We start from the raw sequence: 15,331 nt of genomic DNA, 5'->3' as shown, positions 1-15,331 counted from the left end.
AGACTGGCGGTGCCATGCAGCATAGCGGAACCAGCGCGTTGAATCCTACGCCAGAACGGCCCCGCCGGCGCGAATGTCTCGGGCCGTCGAAGTCTGCTGCTTTGTCATAAAAGGGAGTTTCGAAGGGCATGTCATGGGTACGATCATACCAGCACTAATGCACCGGATTCCATCAGAACTCCGCAGTTAAGCATGCTTGGGCGAGAGTAGTACTAGGATGGGTGACCCTCTGGGAAGTCCTCGTGTTGCACCCCTTTAATTTTTTGCCCGCTTTTTTATTTTTTGATAATATTTATTTTTAATTTTTCGGCTTTTGGCTTTTCCACTCCGGATAATTCTTTTCCTCCCAAAATAAACTGAGTTCGGAGACAGGCGGTGCCATGCAGCATAGCGGGACCAGCGCGTTGAATTCTACGCCAGAACGGCCCCGGCGGCGCGAATGTCTCGGGCCGTCGAGATCTGCTGCTTTGTCATAAAAGGGAGTTTCGAAGGGCTTGTCATGGGTGCGATCATACCAGCACTAATGCGCCGGATCCCATCAGAACTCCGCAGTTAAGCGTGCTTGGGCGAGAGTAGTACAAGGATGGGTGACCCCCTGGGAAGTCCTCGTGGTGCCCCTCTTTTATTTTTTGCCCGCTTTTTTATTTTTTGATAATATTTATTTTTAATTTTTCGGCTTTTGGCTTTTCCTCTTCGGATAATTTTTTCCCCCGAAAATAAACTGAGTCCGGAGACTGGCGGTGCCATGCAGCATAGCGGGACCAGCGCGTTGAATCCTACGCCAGAACGGCCCCGGCGGCGCGAATGTCTCGGGCCGTCGAGGTCGGCTGCTTTGTCATAAAAGGGAGTTTCGAAGGGCATGTCATGGGTGCGATCATACCAGCACTAATGCACCGGATCCCATCAGAACTCCGCAGTTAAGCGTGCTTAGTCGAGGGTAGTACTAGGATGGGTGACCCTATGGAAAGTCCTCGTGTTGCACCCCTTTTATTTTTTGCCCGCTTTTTTATTTTTTGGTAATATTTATTTTTAATTTTTCGGCCTTTGGCTTTTCCTCTTCGGATAATTTTTTTTCCCCGAAAATAAACTGAGTCCGGAGACTGGCGGTGCCATGCAGCATAGCGGGACCAGCGCGTTGAATCCTACGCCAGAACGGCCCTGGCGGCGCGAATGTCTCGGGCCGTCGAGACCGGCTGCTTTGTCATAAAACGGAGTTTCGAAGGGCTTGTCATGGGTGCGATCATACCAGCACTAATGCACCGGATCCCATCAGAACTCCGCAGTTAAGCGTGCTTGGGCGAGAGTAGTACTAGGATGGGTGACCTCCCGGGAAGTCCTCGTGTTGCACCCCATTTATTTTTTGCCCTTTTTTTATTTTTTGATAATATTTATTTTTAATTTTTCGGCTTTTGGCTTTTCCACTTCGGATAATTTTTTTTCCCCGAAAATAAACTGAGTCCGGAGACTGGCGGTGCCATGCAGCATAGCGGGACCAGCGCGTTGAATCCTACGCCAGAACGGCCCCGGCGGCGCGAATGTCTCGGGCCGTCGAGGTCTGCTGCTTTGTCATATAAGAGAGTTTCCAAGGGAATGTCATGGGTGCGATCATACCAGCACTAATGCACCGGATCCCATCAGAACTCCGCAGTTAAGCGTGCTTGGGCGGGAGTAGTACTAGGATGGGTGCCCCCCTGGGAAGTCCTCGTGTTGCACCCCTTTTATTTTTTGCCCGCTTTTTTATTTTTTGATAATATTTATTTTTAATTTTTCGGCTTTGGCTTTTCCTCTTCGGATAATTTTTTCCCCCGAAAATAAACTGAGTCGGGAGACTGGCGGTGCCATGCAGCATAGCGGGACCAGCGCGTTGAATCCTACGCCAGAACGGCCCTGGCGGCGCGAATGTCTCGGGCCGTCGAGACCGGCTGCTTTGTCATAAAAAGGAGTTTCGAAGGGCTTGTCATGGGTGCGATCATACCAGCACTAATGCACCGGATCCCATCAGAACTCCGCAGTTAAGCGTGCTTCGGCGAGAGTAGTACTAGGATGGGTGACCCCCCGGAAAGTCCTCGTGCTGCACCCCATTTATTTTTTGCCCGTTTTTTTATTTTTTGATAATATTTATTTTTAATTTTTCGGCTTTTGGCTTTTCCACTTCGGATAATTTTTTTCCCCCGAAAATAAACTGAGTCCGGAGACTGGCGGTGCCATGCAGCATAGCGGGACCAGCGCGTTGAATCCTACGCCAGAACGGCCCCGGCGGCGCGAATGTCTCGGGCCGTCGAGGTCTGCTGCTTTGTCATATAAGAGAGTTTCGAAGGAAATGTCATGGGTGCGATCATACCAGCACTAATGCACCGGATCCCATCAGAACTCCGCAGTTAAGCGTGCTTGGGCGGGAGTAGTACTAGGATGGGTGCCCCCCTGGGAAGTCCTCGTGTTGCACCCCTTTTATTTTTTGCCCGCTTTTTTATTTTTTGATAATATTTATTTTTAATTTTTCGGCTTTTGGCTTTTCCTCTTCAGATAATTTTTTCCCCCGAAAATAAACTGAGTCCGGAGACTGGCGGTGCCATGCAGCATAGCGGGACCAGCGCGTTGAATCCTACGCCAGAACGGCCCCGGCGGCGCGAATGTCTCGGGCCGTCGAGGTCTGCTGCTTTGTCATATAAGAGAGTTTCGAAGGAAATGTCATGGGTGCGATCATACCAGCACTAATGCACCGGATCCCATCAGAACTCCGCAGTTAAGCGTGCTTGGGCGGGAGTAGTACTAGGATGGGTGCCCCCCTGGGAAGTCCTCGTGTTGCACCCCTTTTATTTTTTGCCCGCTTTTTTATTTTTTGATAATATTTATTTTTAATTTTTCGGCTTTTGGCTTTTCCTCTTCAGATAATTTTTTCCCCCGAAAATAAACTGAGTCCGGAGACTGGCGGTGCCATGCAGCATAGCGGGACCAGCGCATTGAATCCTACGCCAGAACGGCCCTGGCGGCGCGAATGTCTCGGGCCGTCGAGACCGGCTGCTTTGTCATAAAAAGGAGTTTCGAAGGGCTTGTCATGGGTGCGATCATACCAGCACTAATGCACTGGATCCCATCAGAACTCCGCAGTTAAGCGTGCTTGGGCGAGAGTAGTACTAGGATGGGTGACCCCCCGGGAAGTCCTCGTGTTGCACCCCATTTATTTTTTGCCCGTTTTTTTATTTTTTGATAATATTTATTTTTAATTTTTCGGCTTTTGGCTTTTCCACTTCGAATAATTTTTTTCCCCCGAAAATAAACTGAGTCCGGAGACTGGCGGTGCCATGCAGCATAGCGGGACCAGCGCGTTGAATCCTATGCCAGAACGGCCCCGGCGGCGGAATGTCTCGGGCCGTCGAGGTCTGCTGCTTTGTCATATAAGAGAGTTTCGAAGGGAATGTCATGGGTGCGATCATACCAGCACTAATGCACCGGATCCCATCAGAACTCCGCAGTTAAGCGTGCTTGGGCGGGAGTAGTACTAGGATGGGTGCCCCCCTGGAAAGTCCTCGTGTTGCACCCCTTTAATTTTTTGCCCGCTTTTTTATTTTTTGATAATATTTATTTTTAATTTTTCGGCTTTTGGCTTTTCCACTCCGGATAATTTTTTTCCTCCCAAAATAAACTGAGTTCGGAGACTGGCGGTGCCATGCAGCATAGCGGGACCAGCGCGTTGAATCCTACGCCAGAACGGCCCTGGCGACGCGAATGTCTCGGGCCGTCGAGACCGGCTGCTTTGTCATAAAAAGGAGTTTCGAAGGGCTTGTCATGGGTGCGATCATACCAGCACTAATGCACCGGATCCCATCAGAACTCCGCAGTTAAGCGTGCTTCGGCGAGAGTAGTACTAGGATGGGTGACCCCCCGGGAAGTCCTCGTGCTGCACCCCTTTTATTTTTTGCCTTTTTTTATTTTTTGATAATATTTATTTTTAATTTTTCGGCTTTTGGCTTTTCCGCTTCGGATAATTTTTTTCCTCGGAAAAAAAACTGAGTCCGGAGACTGGCGGTGCCATGCAGCAAAGCGGGACCAGCGCGTTGAATCCTACGCCCGAACGGCCCCGGCGGTGCGAATGTCTCGGGCCGTCGAGACCTGCTGCTTTGTCATAAAAGGGAGTTTCGAAGGGCTTGTCATAGGTGCGATCATACCAGCACTAATGCACCGGATCCCATCTGAACTCCGCAGTTAAGCGTGCTTGGGCGAGAGTAGTACTAGGATGGGTGACCCCCTAGGAAGTCCTCGTGTTGCACCCCTTTTATTTTTTGCCCGCTTTTTTATTTTTTCATAATATTTATTTTTAATTTTTCGGCTTTTGGCTTTTCCTCTTCGGATAATTTTTTTCCCTCGAAAATAAACTGAGTCCGGAGACTGGCGGTGCAATGCAGCATAGCGGGACCAGCGCATTGAATCCTACGCCAGAACGGCCCCGGCGGCGCGAATGTCTCGGGCCGTCGAGGTCGGCTGCTTTGTCATAAAAGGGAGTTTCGAAGGGCATGTCATGGGTGCGATCATACCAGCACTAATGCACCGGATCCCATCAGAACTCCGCAGTTAAGCGTGCTTGGGCGAGGGTAGTACTAGGATGGGTGACCCTATGGAAAGTCCTCGTGTTGCACCCCTTTTATTTTTTGCCCGCTTTTTTATTTTTTGATAATATTTATTTTTAATTTTTCGGCTTTTGGCTTTTCCTCTTCGGACAAATTTTTCCCCCGAAAATAAACTGAGTCCGGAGACTGGCGGTGCCATGCAGCATAGCGGGACCAGCGCGTTGAATCCTACGCCAGAACGGCCCTGGCGGCGCGAATGTCTCGGGCCGTCGAGACCGGCTGCTTTGTCATAAAAAGGAGTTTCGAAGGGCTTGTCATGGGTGCGATCATACCAGCACTAATGCACCGGATCCCATCAGAACTCCGCAGTTAAGCGTGCTTCGGCGAGAGTAGTACTAGGATGGGTGACCCCCCGGGAAGTCCTCGTGCTGCACCCCATTTATTTTTTGCCCGTTTTTTTATTTTTTGATAATATTTATTTTTAATTTTCCGGCTTTTGGCTTTTCCACTTCGGATAATTTTTTTTCCCCGAAAATAAACTGAGTCCGGAGACTGGCGGTGCCATGCAGCATAGCTGGACCAGCGCGTTGAATCCTACGCCAGAACGGCCCCGGCGGCGCGAATGTCTCGGGCCGTCGAGGTCTGCTGCTTTGTCATATAAGAGAGTTTCGAAGGAAATGTCATGGGTGCGATCATACCAGCACTAATGCACCGGATCCCATCAGAACTCCGCAGTTAAGCGTGCTTGGGCGGGAGTAGTACTAGGATGGGTGCCCCCCTGGGAAGTCCTCGTGTTGCACCCCTTTTATTTTTTGCCCGCTTTTTTATTTTTTGATAATATTTATTTTTAATTTTTCGGCTTTTGGCTTTTCCTCTTCAGATAATTTTTTCCCCCGAAAATAAACTGAGTCCGGAGACTGGCGGTGCCATGCAGCATAGCGGGACCAGCGCATTGAATCCTACGCCAGAACGGCCCTGGCGTCGCGAATGTCTCGGGCCGTCGAGACCGGCTGCTTTGTCATAAAAAGGAGTTTCGAAGGGCTTGTCATGGGTGCGATCATACCAGCACTAATGCACTGGATCCCATCAGAACTCTGCAGTTAAGCGTGCTTGGGCGAGAGTAGTACTAGGATGGGTGACCCCCCGGGAAATCCTCGTGTTGCACCCCATTTATTTTTTGCCCTTTTTTTATTTTTTGATAATATTTATTTTTAATTTTTCGGCTTTTGGCTTTTCCACTTCGGATAATTTTTTTCCCCCGAAAATAAACTGAGTCCGGAGACTGGCGGTGCCATGCAGCAAAGCGGGACCAGCGCGTTGAATCCTACGCCAGAACGGCCCCGGCGGTGCGAATGTCTCGGGCCGTCGAGACCTGCTGCTTTGTCATAAAAGGGAGTTTCGAAGGGCTTGTCATAGGTGCGATCATACCAGCACTAATGCACCGGATCCCATCTGAACTCCGCAGTTAAGCGTGCTTGGGCGAGAGTAGTACTAGGATGGGTGACCCCCTAGGAAGTCCTCGTGTTGCACCCCTTTTATTTTTTGCCCGCTTTTTTATTTTTTGATAATATTTATTTTTAATTTTTCGGCTTTTGGCTTTTCCTCTTCGGATAATTTTTTTCTCTCGAAAATAAACTGAGTCCGGAGACTGGCGGTGCAATGCAGCATAGCGGGACCAGCGCGTTGAATCCTACGCCAGAACGGCCCCGGCGGCGTGAATGTCTCGGGCCGTCGAGGTCGGCTGCTTTGTCATAAAAGGGAGTTTCGAAGGGCATGTCATGGGTGCGATCATACCAGCACTAATGCACCGGATCCCATCAGAACTCCGCAGTTAAGCGTGCTTGGGCGAGGGTAGTACTAGGATGGGTGACCCTATGGAAAGTCCTCGTGTTGCACCCCTTTTATTTTTTGCCCGCTTTTTTATTTTTTGATAATATTTATTTTTAATTTTTCGGCTTTTGGCTTTTCCTCTTCGGATAATTTTTTCCCCCGAAAATAAACTGAGTCGGGAGACTGGCGGTGCCATGCAGCATAGCGGGACCAGCGCGTTGAATCCTACGCCAGAACGGCCCTGGCGGCGCGAATGTCTCGGGCCGTCGAGACCGGCTGCTTTGTCATAAAAAGGAGTTTCGAAGGGCTTGTCATGGGTGCGATCATACCAGCACTAATGCACCGGATCCCATCAGAACTCCGCAGTTAAGCGTGCTTCGGCGAGAGTAGTACTAGGATGGGTGACCCCCCGGGAAGTCCTCGTGCTGCACCCCATTTATTTTTTGCCCGTTTTTTTATTTTTTGATAATATTTATTTTTAATTTTTCGGCTTTTGGCTTTTCCACTTCGGATAATTTTTTTCCCCCGAAAATAAACTGAGTCCGGAGACTGGCGGTGCCATGCAGCATAGCGGGACCAGCGCGTTGAATCCTACGCCAGAACGGCCCCGGCGGCGCGAATGTCTCGGGCCGTCGAGGTCTGCTGCTTTGTCATATAAGAGAGTTTCCAAGGAAATGTCATGGATGCGATCATACCAGCACTAATGCACCGGATCCCATCAGAACTCCGCAGTTAAGCGTGCTTGGGCGAGAGTAGTACTAGGATGGGTGACCCCCCGGGAAATCCTCGTGTTGCACCCCATTTATTTTTTGCCCTTTTTTTATTTTTTGATAATATTTATTTTTAATTTTTCGGCTTTTGGCTTTTCCACTTCGGATAATTTTTTTCCCCCGAAAATAAACTGAGTCCGGAGACTGGCGGTGCCATGCAGCATAGCGGGACCAGCGCGTTGAATCCTATGCCAGAACGGCCCCGGCGGCGGAATGTCTCGGGCCGTCGAGGTCTGCTGCTTTGTCATATAAGAGAGTTTCGAAGGGAATGTCATGGGTGCGATCATACCAGCACTCATGCACCGGATCCCATCAGAACTCCGCAGTTAAGCGTGCTTGGGCAGGAGTAGAACTAGGATGGGTGCCCCCCTGGGAAGTCCTCGTGTTGCACCCCTTTTATTTTTTGCCCGCTTTTTTATTTTTTGGTAATATTTATTTTTAATTTTTCGGCTTTTGGCTTTTCCTCTTCGGATAATTTTTTCCCCCGAAAATAAACTGAGTCCGGAGACTGGCGGTGCCATGTAGCATAGCGGGACCAGCGCGTTGAATCCTATGCCAGAACGGCCCCGCCAGCGCGAATGTCTCGGGCCGTCGAGGTCTGCTGCTTTGTCATAAAAGGAAGTTTCGAAGGGCATGTCATGGGTGCGATCATACCAGCACTAATGCACCGGATTCCATCAGAACTCCGCAGTTAAGCATGCTTGGGCGAGAGTAGTACTAGGATGGGTGACCCTCTGGGAAGTCCTCGTGTTGCACCCCTTTAATTTTTTGCCCGCTTTTTTATTTTTTGATAATATTTATTTTTAATTTTTCGGCTTTTGGCTTTTCCACTCCGGATAATTTTTTTCCTCCCAAAATAAACTGAGTTCGGAGACTGGCGGTGCCATGCAGCATAGCGGGACCAGCGCGTTGAATCCTACGCCAGAACGGCCCTGGCGGCGCGAATGTCTCGGGCCGTCGAGACCGGCTGCTTTGTCATAAAAAGGAGTTTCGAAGGGCTTGTCATGGGTGCGATCATACCAGCACTAATGCACCGGATCCCATCAGAACTCCGCAGTTAAGCGTGCTTCGGCGAGAGTAGTACTAGGATGGGTGACCCCCCGGGAAGTCCTCGTGCTGCACCCCATTTATTTTTTGCCCGTTTTTTTATTTTTTGATAATATTTATTTTTAATTTTTCGGCTTTTGGCTTTTCCACTTCGGATAATTTTTTTCCCCCGAAAATAAACTGAGTCCGGAGACTGGCGGTGCCATGCAGCATAGCGGGACCAGCGCGTTGAATCCTACGCCAGAACGGCCCCGGCGGCGCGAATGTCTCGGGCTGTCGAGGTCTGCTGCTTTGTCATATAAGAGAGTTTCCAAGGAAATGTCATGGATGCGATCATACCAGCACTAATGCACCGGATCCCATCAGAACTCCGCAGTTAAGCGTGCTTGGGCGGGAGTAGTACTAGGATGGGTGCCCCCTGGGAAGTCCTCGTGTTGCACCCCTTTTATTTTTTGCCCGCTTTTTTATTTTTTGATAATATTTATTTTTAATTTTTCGGCTTTTGGCTTTTCCTCTTCAGATAATTTTTTTCCCCGAAAATAAACTAAGTCCGGAGACTGGCGGTGCCATGCAGCATAGCGGGACCAGCGCATTGAATCCTACGCCAGAACGGCCCTGGCGGCGCGAATGTCTCGGGCCGTCGAGACCGGCTGCTTTGTCATAAAAAGGAGTTTCGAAGGGCTTGTCATGGGTGCGATCATACCAGCACTAATGCACTGGATCCCATCAGAACTCCGCAGTTAAGCGTGCTTGGGCGAGAGTAGTACTAGGATGGGTGACCCCCCGGGAAATCCTCGTGTTGCACCCCATTTATTTTTTGCCCTTTTTTTATTTTTTGATAATATTTATTTTTAATTTTTCGGCTTTTGGCTTTTCCACTTCGGATAATTTTTTTCCCCCGAAAATAAACTGAGTCCGGAGACTGGCGGTGCCATGCAGCATAGCGGGACCAGCGCGTTGAATTCTATGCCAGAACGGCCCCGGCGGCGGAATGTCTCGGGCCGTCGAGGTCTGCTGCTTCGTCATATAAGAGAGTTTCGAAGGGAATGTCATGGGTGCGATCATACCAGCACTAATGCACCGGATCCCATCAGAACTCCGCAGTTAAGCGTGCTTGGGCAGGAGTAGAACTAGGATGGGTGCCCCCCTGGGAAGTCCTCGTGTTGCACCCCTTTTATTTTTTGCCCGCTTTTTTATTTTTTGATAATATTTATTTTTAATTTTTCGGCTTTTGGCTTTTCCTCTTCGGATAATTTTTTCCCCCGAAAATAAACTGAGTCCGGAGACTGGCGGTGCCATGTAGCATAGCGGGACCAGCGCGTTGAATCCTATGCCAGAACGGCCCCGCCAGCGCGAATGTCTCGGGCCGTCGAGGTCTGCTGCTTTGTCATAAAAGGAAGTTTCGAAGGGCATGTCATGGGTGCGATCATACCAGCACTAATGCACCGGATTCCATCAGAACTCCGCAGTTAAGCATGCTTGGGCGAGAGTAGTACTAGGATGGGTGACCCTCTGGGAAGTCCTCGTGTTGCACCCCTTTAATTTTTTGCCCGCTTTTTTATTTTTTGATAATATTTATTTTTAATTTTTCGGCTTTTGGCTTTTCCACTCCGGATAATTTTTTTCCTCCCAAAATAAACTGAGTCCGGAGATTGGCTATGCCATGCAGCATAGCGGGACCAGCGCGTTGAATCCTACGCCAGAACGGCCCTGGCGGCGCGAATGTCTCGGGCCGTCGAGACCGGCTGCTTTGTCATAAAACGGAGTTTCGAAGGGCTTGTCATGGGTGCGATCATACCAGCACTAATGTACCGGATCCCATCAGAATTTCGCAGTTAAGCGTGCTTGGGCGAGAGTAGTACTAGGATGGGTGACCCCCCGGAAAGTCCTCGTGTTGCACCCCATTTATTTTTTGCCCGTTTTTTTATTTTTTGATAATATTTATTTTTAATTTTTCGGCTTTTGGCTTTTCCACTTCGGATAATTTTTTTCCCCCGAAAATAAACTGAGTCCGGAGACTGCCGGTGCCATGCAGCATAGCGGGACCAGCGCGTTGAATCCTACGCCAGAACGGCCCCGGCGGCGCGAATGTCTCGGGCCGTCGAGGTCTGCTGCTTTGTCATATAAGTGAGTTTCGAAGGAAATGTCATGGGTGCGATCATACCAGCACTAATGCACCGGATCCCATCAGAACTCCGCAGTTAAGCGTGCTTGGGCGGGAGTAGTACTAGGATGGGTGCCCCCCTGGGAAGTCCTCGTGTTGCACCCCTTTTATTTTTTGCCCGCTTTTTTATTTTTTGATAATATTTATTTTTAATTTTTCGGCTTTTGGCTTTTCCTCTTCGGATAATTTTTTCCCCCGAAAATAAACTGAGTCCGGAGACTGGCGGTGCCATGCAGCATAGCGGGACCAGCGCGTTGAATCCTACGCCAGAACGGCCCTGGCGGCGCGAATGTCTCGGGCCGTCGAGACCGGCTGCTTTGTCATAAAAAGGAGTTTTGAAGGGCTTGTCATGGGTGCGATCATACCAGCACTAATGCACCGGATCCCATCAGAACTCCGCAGTTAAGCGTGCTTGGGCGAGAGTAGTACTAGGATGGGTGACCCCCCGGGAAGTCCTCGTGTTGCACCCCATTTATTTTTTGCCCCTTTTTTTATTTTTTGATAATATTTATTTTTAATTTTTCGGCTTTTGGCTTTTCCACTTCGGATAATTTTTTTCCTCCGAAAATAAACTGAGTCCGGAGACTGGCGGTGCCATGCAGCATAGCGGGACCAGCGCGTTGAATCCTACGCCAGAACGGCCCCGGCGGCGCGAATGTCTCGGGCCGTCGAGGTCTGCTGCTTTGTCATATAAGAGAGTTTCGAAGGGAATGTCATGGGTGCGATCATACCAGCACTAATGCACCGGATCCCATCAGAACTCCGCAGTTAAGCGTGCTTGGGCGGGAGTAGTACTAGGATGGGTGCCCCCCTGGGAAGTCCTCGTGTTGCACCCCTTTTATTTTTTGCCCGCTTTTTTATTTTTTGATAATATTTATTTTTAATTTTTCGGCTTTTGGCTTTTCCTCTTCAGATAATTTTTTCTCCCGAAAATAAACTGAGTCCGGAGACTGGCGGTGCCATGCAGCATAGCGGGACCAGCGCGTTGAATCCTACGCCAGAACGGCCCCGCCGGCGCGAATGTCTCGGGCCGTCGAGGTCTGCTGCTTTGTCATAAAAGGGAGTTTCGAAGGGCATGTCATGGGTACGATCATACCAGCACTAATGCACCGGATTCCATCAGAACTCCGCAGTTAAGCATGCTTGGGCGAGAGTAGTACTAGGATGGGTGACCCTCTGGGAAGTCCTCGTGTTGCACCCCTTCAATTTTTTGCCCGCTTTTTTATTTTTTGATAATATTTATTTTTAATTTTTCGGCTTTTGGCTTTACCACTCCGGATAATTTTTTTCCTCCCAAAATAAACTGAGTTCGGAGACAGGCGGTGCCATGCCGCATAGCGGGACCAGCGCGTTGAATTCTACGCCAGAACAGCCCCGGCGGCGCGAATGTCTCGGGCCGTCGAGGTCTGCTGCTTTGTCATAAAAGGGAGTTTCGAAGGGCTTGTCATGGGTGTGATCATACCAGCACTAATGCACCGGATCCCATCAAAACTCCGCAGTTAAGCGTGCTTGGGCGAGAGTAGTACTAGGATGGGTGACCCCCTGGTAAGTCCTCGTGTTGCCCCCCTTTTATTTTTTGCCCGCTTTTTTATTTTTTGATATTATTTATTTTTAATTTTTCGGCTTTTGGCTTTTCCTCTTCGGATAATTTTTTCCCCCGAAAATAAACTGAGTCCGGAGACTGGCGGTGCCATGCAGCATAGCGGGACCAGCGCGTTGAATCCTACGCCAGAATGGCCCCGGCGGCGTGAATGTCTCGGGCCGTCGAGGTCGGCTGCTTTGTCATAAAAGGGAGTTTCGAAGGGCATGTCATGGGTGCGATCATACCAGCACTAATGCACCGGATCCCATCAGAACTCCGCAGTTAAGCGTGCTTAGGCGAGGGTAGTACTAGGATGGGTGACCCTATGGAAAGTCCTCGTGTTGCACCCCTTTTATTTTTTGCCCGCTTTTTTATTTTTTGGTGATATTTATTTTTAATTTTTCGGCCTTTGGCTTTTCCTCTTCGGATAATTTTTTCTCCCCGAAAATAAACTGAGTCCGGAGATTGGCTATGCCATGCAGCATAGCGGGACCAGCGCGTTGAATCCTACGCCAGAACGGCCCTGGCGGCGCGAATGTCTCGGGCCGTCGAGACCGGCTGCTTTGTCATAAAACGGAGTTTCGAAGGGCTTGTCATGGGTGCGATCATACCAGCACTAATGTACCGGATCCCATCAGAATTTCGCAGTTAAGCGTGCTTGGGCGAGAGTAGTACTAGGATGGGTGACCCCCCGGAAAGTCCTCGTGTTGCACCCCATTTATTTTTTGCCCGTTTTTTTATTTTTTGATAATATTTATTTTTAATTTTTCGGCTTTTGGCTTTTCCACTTCGGATAATTTTTTTCCCCCGAAAATAAACTGAGTCCGGAGACTGGCGGTGCCATGCAGCATAGCGGGACCAGCGCGTTGAATCCAACGCCAGAACGGCCCCGGCGGCGCGAATGTCTCGGGCCGTCGAGGTCTGCTGCTTTGTCATATAAGTGAGTTTCGAAGGAAATGTCATGGGTGCGATCATACCAGCACTAATGCACCGGATCCCATCAGAACTCCGCAGTTAAGCGTGCTTGGGCGGGAGTAGTACTAGGATGGGTGCCCCCCTGGGAAGTCCTCGTGTTGCACCCCTTTTATTTTTTGCCCGCTTTTTTATTTTTTGATAATATTTATTTTTAATTTTTCGGCTTTTGGCTTTTCCTCTTCGGATAATTTTTTTCCCCGAAAATAAACTGAGTCCGGAGACTGGCGGTGCCATGCAGCATAGCGGGACCAGCGCGTTGAATCCTACGCCAGAACGGCCCTGGCGGCGCGAATGTCTCGGGCCGTCGAGACCGGCTGCTTTGTCATAAAAAGGAGTTTCGAAGGGCTTGTCATGGGTGCGATCATACCAGCCCTAATGCACCGGATCCCATCAGAACTCCGCAGTTAAGCGTGCTTGGGCGAGAGTAGTACTAGGATGGGTGACCCCCCGGGAAGTCCTCGTGTTGCACCCCATTTATTTTTTGCCCCTTTTTTTATTTTTTGATAATATTTATTTTTAATTTTTCGGCTTTTGGCTTTTCCACTTCGGATAATTTTTTTCCTCCGAAAATAAACTGAGTCCGGAGACTGGCGGTGCCATGCAGCATAGCGGGACCAGCGCGTTGAATCCTACGCCAGAACGGCCCCGGCGGCGCGAATGTCTCGGGCCGTCGAGGTCTGCTGCTTTGTCATATAAGAGAGTTTCGAAGGGAATGTCATGGGTGCGATCATACCAGCACTAATGCACCGGATCCCATCAGAACTCCGCAGTTAAGCGTGCTTGGGCGGGAGTAGTACTAGGATGGGTGCCCCCCTGGGAAGTCCTCGTGTTGCACCCCTTTTATTTTTTGCCCGCTTTTTTATTTTTTGATAATATTTATTTTTAATTTTTCGGCTTTTGGCTTTTCCTCTTCAGATAATTTTTTCCCCCGAAAATAAACTGAGTCCGGAGACTGGCGGTGCCATGCAGCATAGCGGGACCAGCGCGTTGAATCCTACGCCAGAACGGCCCCGCCGGCGCGAATGTCTCGGGCCGTCGAGGTCTGCTGCTTTGTCATAAAAGGGAGTTTCGAAGGGCATGTCATGGGTACGATCATACCAGCACAAATGCACCGGATTCCATCAGAACTCCGCAGTTAAGCATGCTTGGGCGAGAGTAGTACTAGGATGGGTGACCCTCTGGGAAGTCCTCGTGTTGCACCCCTTCAATTTTTTGCCCGCTTTTTTATTTTTTGATAATATTTATTTTTAATTTTTCGACTTTTGGCTTTTCCACTCCGGATAATTTTTTTCCTCCCAAAATAAACTGAGTTCGGAGACAGGCGGTGCCATGCCGCATAGCGGGACCAGCGCGTTGAATTCTACGCCAGAACAGCCCCGGCGGCGCGAATGTCTCGGGCCGTCGAGGTCTGCTGCTTTGTCATAAAAGGGAGTTTCGAAGGGCTTGTCATGGGTGTGATCATACCAGCACTAATGCACCGGATCCCATCAAAACTCCGCAGTTAAGCGTGCTTGGGCGAGAGTAGTACAAGGATGGGTGACCCCCTGGGAAGTCCTCGTGTTGCCCCCCTTTTATTTTTTGCCCGCTTTTTTATTTTTTGATAATATTTATTTTTAATTTTTCGGCTTTTGGCTTTTCCTCTTCGGATAATTTTTTCCCCCGAAAATAAACTGAGTCCGGAGACTGGCGGTGCCATGCAGCATAGCGGGACCAGCGCGTTGAATCCTACGCCAGAACGGCCCCGGCGGCGCGAATGTCTCGGGCCGTCGAGGTCGGCTGCTTTGTCATAAAAGGGAGTTTCGAAGGGCATGTCATGGGTGCGATCATACCAGCACTAATGCACCGGATCCCATCAGAACTCCGCAGTTAAGCGTGCTTAGGCGAGGGTAGTACTAGGATGGGTGACCCTATGGAAAGTCCTCGTGTTGCACCCCTTTTATTTTTTGCCCACTTTTTTATTTTTTGGTAATATTTATTTTTAATTTTTCGTCCTTTGGCTTTTCCTCTTCGGATAATTTTTTCTCCCCGAAAATAAACTGAGTCCGGAGACTGGCTATACCATGCAGCATAGCGGGACCAGCGCGTTGAATCCTACGCCAGAACGGCCCTGGCGGCGCGAATGTCTCGGGCCGTCGAGACCGGCTGCTTTGTCATAAAACGGAGTTTCGAAGGGCTTGTCATGGGTGCGATCATACCAGCACTAATGCACCGGATTCCATCAGAACTCCGCAGTTAAGCGTGCTTGGGCGAGAGTAGTACTAGGATGGGTGACCCCCCGGGAAGTCCTCGTGTTGCACCCCATTTATTTTTTGCCCTTTTTTTATTTTTTGATAATATTTATTTTTAATTTTTCGGCTTTTGGCTTTTCCACTTCGGATAATTTTTTTCCCCCGAAAAT

General features: G+C 49.5%; 34 non-coding genes and 8 pseudogenes across 34 annotated transcripts; all 42 read left to right on the top strand.

Moving 5' to 3' along the window:
* Nucleotides 1-135: 135 nt before the first annotated feature.
* LOC149755517 (5S ribosomal RNA) lies at nucleotides 136-254 on the top strand. Its single transcript, XR_016408893.1, has one exon. It is a non-coding gene; the product is annotated as a 5S ribosomal RNA (ribosomal RNA).
* Nucleotides 255-501: 247 nt separating this feature from the next.
* Nucleotides 502-620, top strand: LOC149755516 (5S ribosomal RNA; annotated as a pseudogene).
* Nucleotides 621-866: 246 nt separating this feature from the next.
* Nucleotides 867-985, top strand: LOC149755515 (5S ribosomal RNA). Its single transcript, XR_016408210.1, has one exon. It is a non-coding gene; the product is annotated as a 5S ribosomal RNA (ribosomal RNA).
* A 247-nt stretch (nucleotides 986-1,232) lies between these two features.
* Nucleotides 1,233-1,351, top strand: LOC149755514 (5S ribosomal RNA). The gene has a single exon (XR_016400480.1). It is a non-coding gene; the product is annotated as a 5S ribosomal RNA (ribosomal RNA).
* A 246-nt stretch (nucleotides 1,352-1,597) lies between these two features.
* Nucleotides 1,598-1,716, top strand: LOC149755513 (5S ribosomal RNA). The gene has a single exon (XR_016400979.1). It is a non-coding gene; the product is annotated as a 5S ribosomal RNA (ribosomal RNA).
* Nucleotides 1,717-1,961: 245 nt separating this feature from the next.
* On the top strand, nucleotides 1,962-2,080 carry LOC149755512 (5S ribosomal RNA; annotated as a pseudogene).
* A 247-nt stretch (nucleotides 2,081-2,327) lies between these two features.
* Nucleotides 2,328-2,446, top strand: LOC149755511 (5S ribosomal RNA). The gene has a single exon (XR_016400978.1). It is a non-coding gene; the product is annotated as a 5S ribosomal RNA (ribosomal RNA).
* Nucleotides 2,447-2,692: 246 nt separating this feature from the next.
* LOC149755510 (5S ribosomal RNA) lies at nucleotides 2,693-2,811 on the top strand. Its single transcript, XR_016400976.1, has one exon. It is a non-coding gene; the product is annotated as a 5S ribosomal RNA (ribosomal RNA).
* A 246-nt stretch (nucleotides 2,812-3,057) lies between these two features.
* On the top strand, nucleotides 3,058-3,176 carry LOC149755509 (5S ribosomal RNA). Its single transcript, XR_016403325.1, has one exon. It is a non-coding gene; the product is annotated as a 5S ribosomal RNA (ribosomal RNA).
* Nucleotides 3,177-3,422: 246 nt separating this feature from the next.
* Nucleotides 3,423-3,541, top strand: LOC149755508 (5S ribosomal RNA). Its single transcript, XR_016404935.1, has one exon. It is a non-coding gene; the product is annotated as a 5S ribosomal RNA (ribosomal RNA).
* Nucleotides 3,542-3,788: 247 nt separating this feature from the next.
* On the top strand, nucleotides 3,789-3,907 carry LOC149755507 (5S ribosomal RNA). Its single transcript, XR_016408129.1, has one exon. It is a non-coding gene; the product is annotated as a 5S ribosomal RNA (ribosomal RNA).
* Nucleotides 3,908-4,152: 245 nt separating this feature from the next.
* Nucleotides 4,153-4,271, top strand: LOC149755506 (5S ribosomal RNA). Its single transcript, XR_016404912.1, has one exon. It is a non-coding gene; the product is annotated as a 5S ribosomal RNA (ribosomal RNA).
* Nucleotides 4,272-4,518: 247 nt separating this feature from the next.
* On the top strand, nucleotides 4,519-4,637 carry LOC149755505 (5S ribosomal RNA). Its single transcript, XR_016402442.1, has one exon. It is a non-coding gene; the product is annotated as a 5S ribosomal RNA (ribosomal RNA).
* A 246-nt stretch (nucleotides 4,638-4,883) lies between these two features.
* LOC149755504 (5S ribosomal RNA) lies at nucleotides 4,884-5,002 on the top strand. The gene has a single exon (XR_016408128.1). It is a non-coding gene; the product is annotated as a 5S ribosomal RNA (ribosomal RNA).
* Nucleotides 5,003-5,249: 247 nt separating this feature from the next.
* On the top strand, nucleotides 5,250-5,368 carry LOC149755503 (5S ribosomal RNA). Its single transcript, XR_016400975.1, has one exon. It is a non-coding gene; the product is annotated as a 5S ribosomal RNA (ribosomal RNA).
* Nucleotides 5,369-5,614: 246 nt separating this feature from the next.
* Nucleotides 5,615-5,733, top strand: LOC149755502 (5S ribosomal RNA). The gene has a single exon (XR_016405335.1). It is a non-coding gene; the product is annotated as a 5S ribosomal RNA (ribosomal RNA).
* A 246-nt stretch (nucleotides 5,734-5,979) lies between these two features.
* On the top strand, nucleotides 5,980-6,098 carry LOC149755501 (5S ribosomal RNA). Its single transcript, XR_016404910.1, has one exon. It is a non-coding gene; the product is annotated as a 5S ribosomal RNA (ribosomal RNA).
* Nucleotides 6,099-6,345: 247 nt separating this feature from the next.
* LOC149755500 (5S ribosomal RNA) lies at nucleotides 6,346-6,464 on the top strand. Its single transcript, XR_016402440.1, has one exon. It is a non-coding gene; the product is annotated as a 5S ribosomal RNA (ribosomal RNA).
* Nucleotides 6,465-6,710: 246 nt separating this feature from the next.
* On the top strand, nucleotides 6,711-6,829 carry LOC149755499 (5S ribosomal RNA). Its single transcript, XR_016408127.1, has one exon. It is a non-coding gene; the product is annotated as a 5S ribosomal RNA (ribosomal RNA).
* Nucleotides 6,830-7,076: 247 nt separating this feature from the next.
* LOC149755498 (5S ribosomal RNA) lies at nucleotides 7,077-7,195 on the top strand. The gene has a single exon (XR_016403363.1). It is a non-coding gene; the product is annotated as a 5S ribosomal RNA (ribosomal RNA).
* A 245-nt stretch (nucleotides 7,196-7,440) lies between these two features.
* Nucleotides 7,441-7,559, top strand: LOC149755497 (5S ribosomal RNA; annotated as a pseudogene).
* Nucleotides 7,560-7,805: 246 nt separating this feature from the next.
* On the top strand, nucleotides 7,806-7,924 carry LOC149755496 (5S ribosomal RNA). Its single transcript, XR_016406126.1, has one exon. It is a non-coding gene; the product is annotated as a 5S ribosomal RNA (ribosomal RNA).
* Nucleotides 7,925-8,171: 247 nt separating this feature from the next.
* On the top strand, nucleotides 8,172-8,290 carry LOC149755495 (5S ribosomal RNA). Its single transcript, XR_016408126.1, has one exon. It is a non-coding gene; the product is annotated as a 5S ribosomal RNA (ribosomal RNA).
* Nucleotides 8,291-8,537: 247 nt separating this feature from the next.
* LOC149755494 (5S ribosomal RNA) lies at nucleotides 8,538-8,655 on the top strand. Its single transcript, XR_016407210.1, has one exon. It is a non-coding gene; the product is annotated as a 5S ribosomal RNA (ribosomal RNA).
* A 246-nt stretch (nucleotides 8,656-8,901) lies between these two features.
* LOC149755493 (5S ribosomal RNA) lies at nucleotides 8,902-9,020 on the top strand. The gene has a single exon (XR_016403241.1). It is a non-coding gene; the product is annotated as a 5S ribosomal RNA (ribosomal RNA).
* A 245-nt stretch (nucleotides 9,021-9,265) lies between these two features.
* Nucleotides 9,266-9,384, top strand: LOC149755492 (5S ribosomal RNA). Its single transcript, XR_016408917.1, has one exon. It is a non-coding gene; the product is annotated as a 5S ribosomal RNA (ribosomal RNA).
* Nucleotides 9,385-9,630: 246 nt separating this feature from the next.
* Nucleotides 9,631-9,749, top strand: LOC149755491 (5S ribosomal RNA). The gene has a single exon (XR_016406125.1). It is a non-coding gene; the product is annotated as a 5S ribosomal RNA (ribosomal RNA).
* A 247-nt stretch (nucleotides 9,750-9,996) lies between these two features.
* On the top strand, nucleotides 9,997-10,115 carry LOC149755490 (5S ribosomal RNA; annotated as a pseudogene).
* A 247-nt stretch (nucleotides 10,116-10,362) lies between these two features.
* LOC149755489 (5S ribosomal RNA) lies at nucleotides 10,363-10,481 on the top strand. The gene has a single exon (XR_016400974.1). It is a non-coding gene; the product is annotated as a 5S ribosomal RNA (ribosomal RNA).
* A 246-nt stretch (nucleotides 10,482-10,727) lies between these two features.
* Nucleotides 10,728-10,846, top strand: LOC149755488 (5S ribosomal RNA). Its single transcript, XR_016400628.1, has one exon. It is a non-coding gene; the product is annotated as a 5S ribosomal RNA (ribosomal RNA).
* A 247-nt stretch (nucleotides 10,847-11,093) lies between these two features.
* LOC149755487 (5S ribosomal RNA) lies at nucleotides 11,094-11,212 on the top strand. The gene has a single exon (XR_016400973.1). It is a non-coding gene; the product is annotated as a 5S ribosomal RNA (ribosomal RNA).
* Nucleotides 11,213-11,458: 246 nt separating this feature from the next.
* Nucleotides 11,459-11,577, top strand: LOC149755486 (5S ribosomal RNA). The gene has a single exon (XR_016408891.1). It is a non-coding gene; the product is annotated as a 5S ribosomal RNA (ribosomal RNA).
* A 247-nt stretch (nucleotides 11,578-11,824) lies between these two features.
* On the top strand, nucleotides 11,825-11,943 carry LOC149755485 (5S ribosomal RNA; annotated as a pseudogene).
* A 246-nt stretch (nucleotides 11,944-12,189) lies between these two features.
* LOC149755484 (5S ribosomal RNA) lies at nucleotides 12,190-12,308 on the top strand. Its single transcript, XR_016406173.1, has one exon. It is a non-coding gene; the product is annotated as a 5S ribosomal RNA (ribosomal RNA).
* A 247-nt stretch (nucleotides 12,309-12,555) lies between these two features.
* On the top strand, nucleotides 12,556-12,674 carry LOC149755483 (5S ribosomal RNA; annotated as a pseudogene).
* Nucleotides 12,675-12,921: 247 nt separating this feature from the next.
* LOC149755482 (5S ribosomal RNA) lies at nucleotides 12,922-13,040 on the top strand. The gene has a single exon (XR_016400972.1). It is a non-coding gene; the product is annotated as a 5S ribosomal RNA (ribosomal RNA).
* Nucleotides 13,041-13,286: 246 nt separating this feature from the next.
* On the top strand, nucleotides 13,287-13,405 carry LOC149755481 (5S ribosomal RNA). Its single transcript, XR_016404405.1, has one exon. It is a non-coding gene; the product is annotated as a 5S ribosomal RNA (ribosomal RNA).
* Nucleotides 13,406-13,652: 247 nt separating this feature from the next.
* Nucleotides 13,653-13,771, top strand: LOC149755480 (5S ribosomal RNA). Its single transcript, XR_016400971.1, has one exon. It is a non-coding gene; the product is annotated as a 5S ribosomal RNA (ribosomal RNA).
* Nucleotides 13,772-14,017: 246 nt separating this feature from the next.
* LOC149755479 (5S ribosomal RNA) lies at nucleotides 14,018-14,136 on the top strand (annotated as a pseudogene).
* A 247-nt stretch (nucleotides 14,137-14,383) lies between these two features.
* LOC149755478 (5S ribosomal RNA) lies at nucleotides 14,384-14,502 on the top strand (annotated as a pseudogene).
* A 246-nt stretch (nucleotides 14,503-14,748) lies between these two features.
* Nucleotides 14,749-14,867, top strand: LOC149755477 (5S ribosomal RNA). Its single transcript, XR_016406171.1, has one exon. It is a non-coding gene; the product is annotated as a 5S ribosomal RNA (ribosomal RNA).
* Nucleotides 14,868-15,114: 247 nt separating this feature from the next.
* LOC149755476 (5S ribosomal RNA) lies at nucleotides 15,115-15,233 on the top strand. Its single transcript, XR_016403513.1, has one exon. It is a non-coding gene; the product is annotated as a 5S ribosomal RNA (ribosomal RNA).
* Nucleotides 15,234-15,331: the final 98 nt, after the last annotated feature.

The sequence above is a fragment of the Phoenix dactylifera genome, chromosome 4, assembly GCF_051530095.1.
Source record: "Phoenix dactylifera cultivar Ajwa chromosome 4, Ajwa_hap1_PhDact_Kaust_v1.1, whole genome shotgun sequence".
NCBI classification, from domain to species: Eukaryota; Viridiplantae; Streptophyta; class Magnoliopsida; order Arecales; family Arecaceae; genus Phoenix; species Phoenix dactylifera.
Note: the sequence above shows the minus strand (reverse complement) of the source record. Positions and strands in the feature narration are given on the sequence as shown.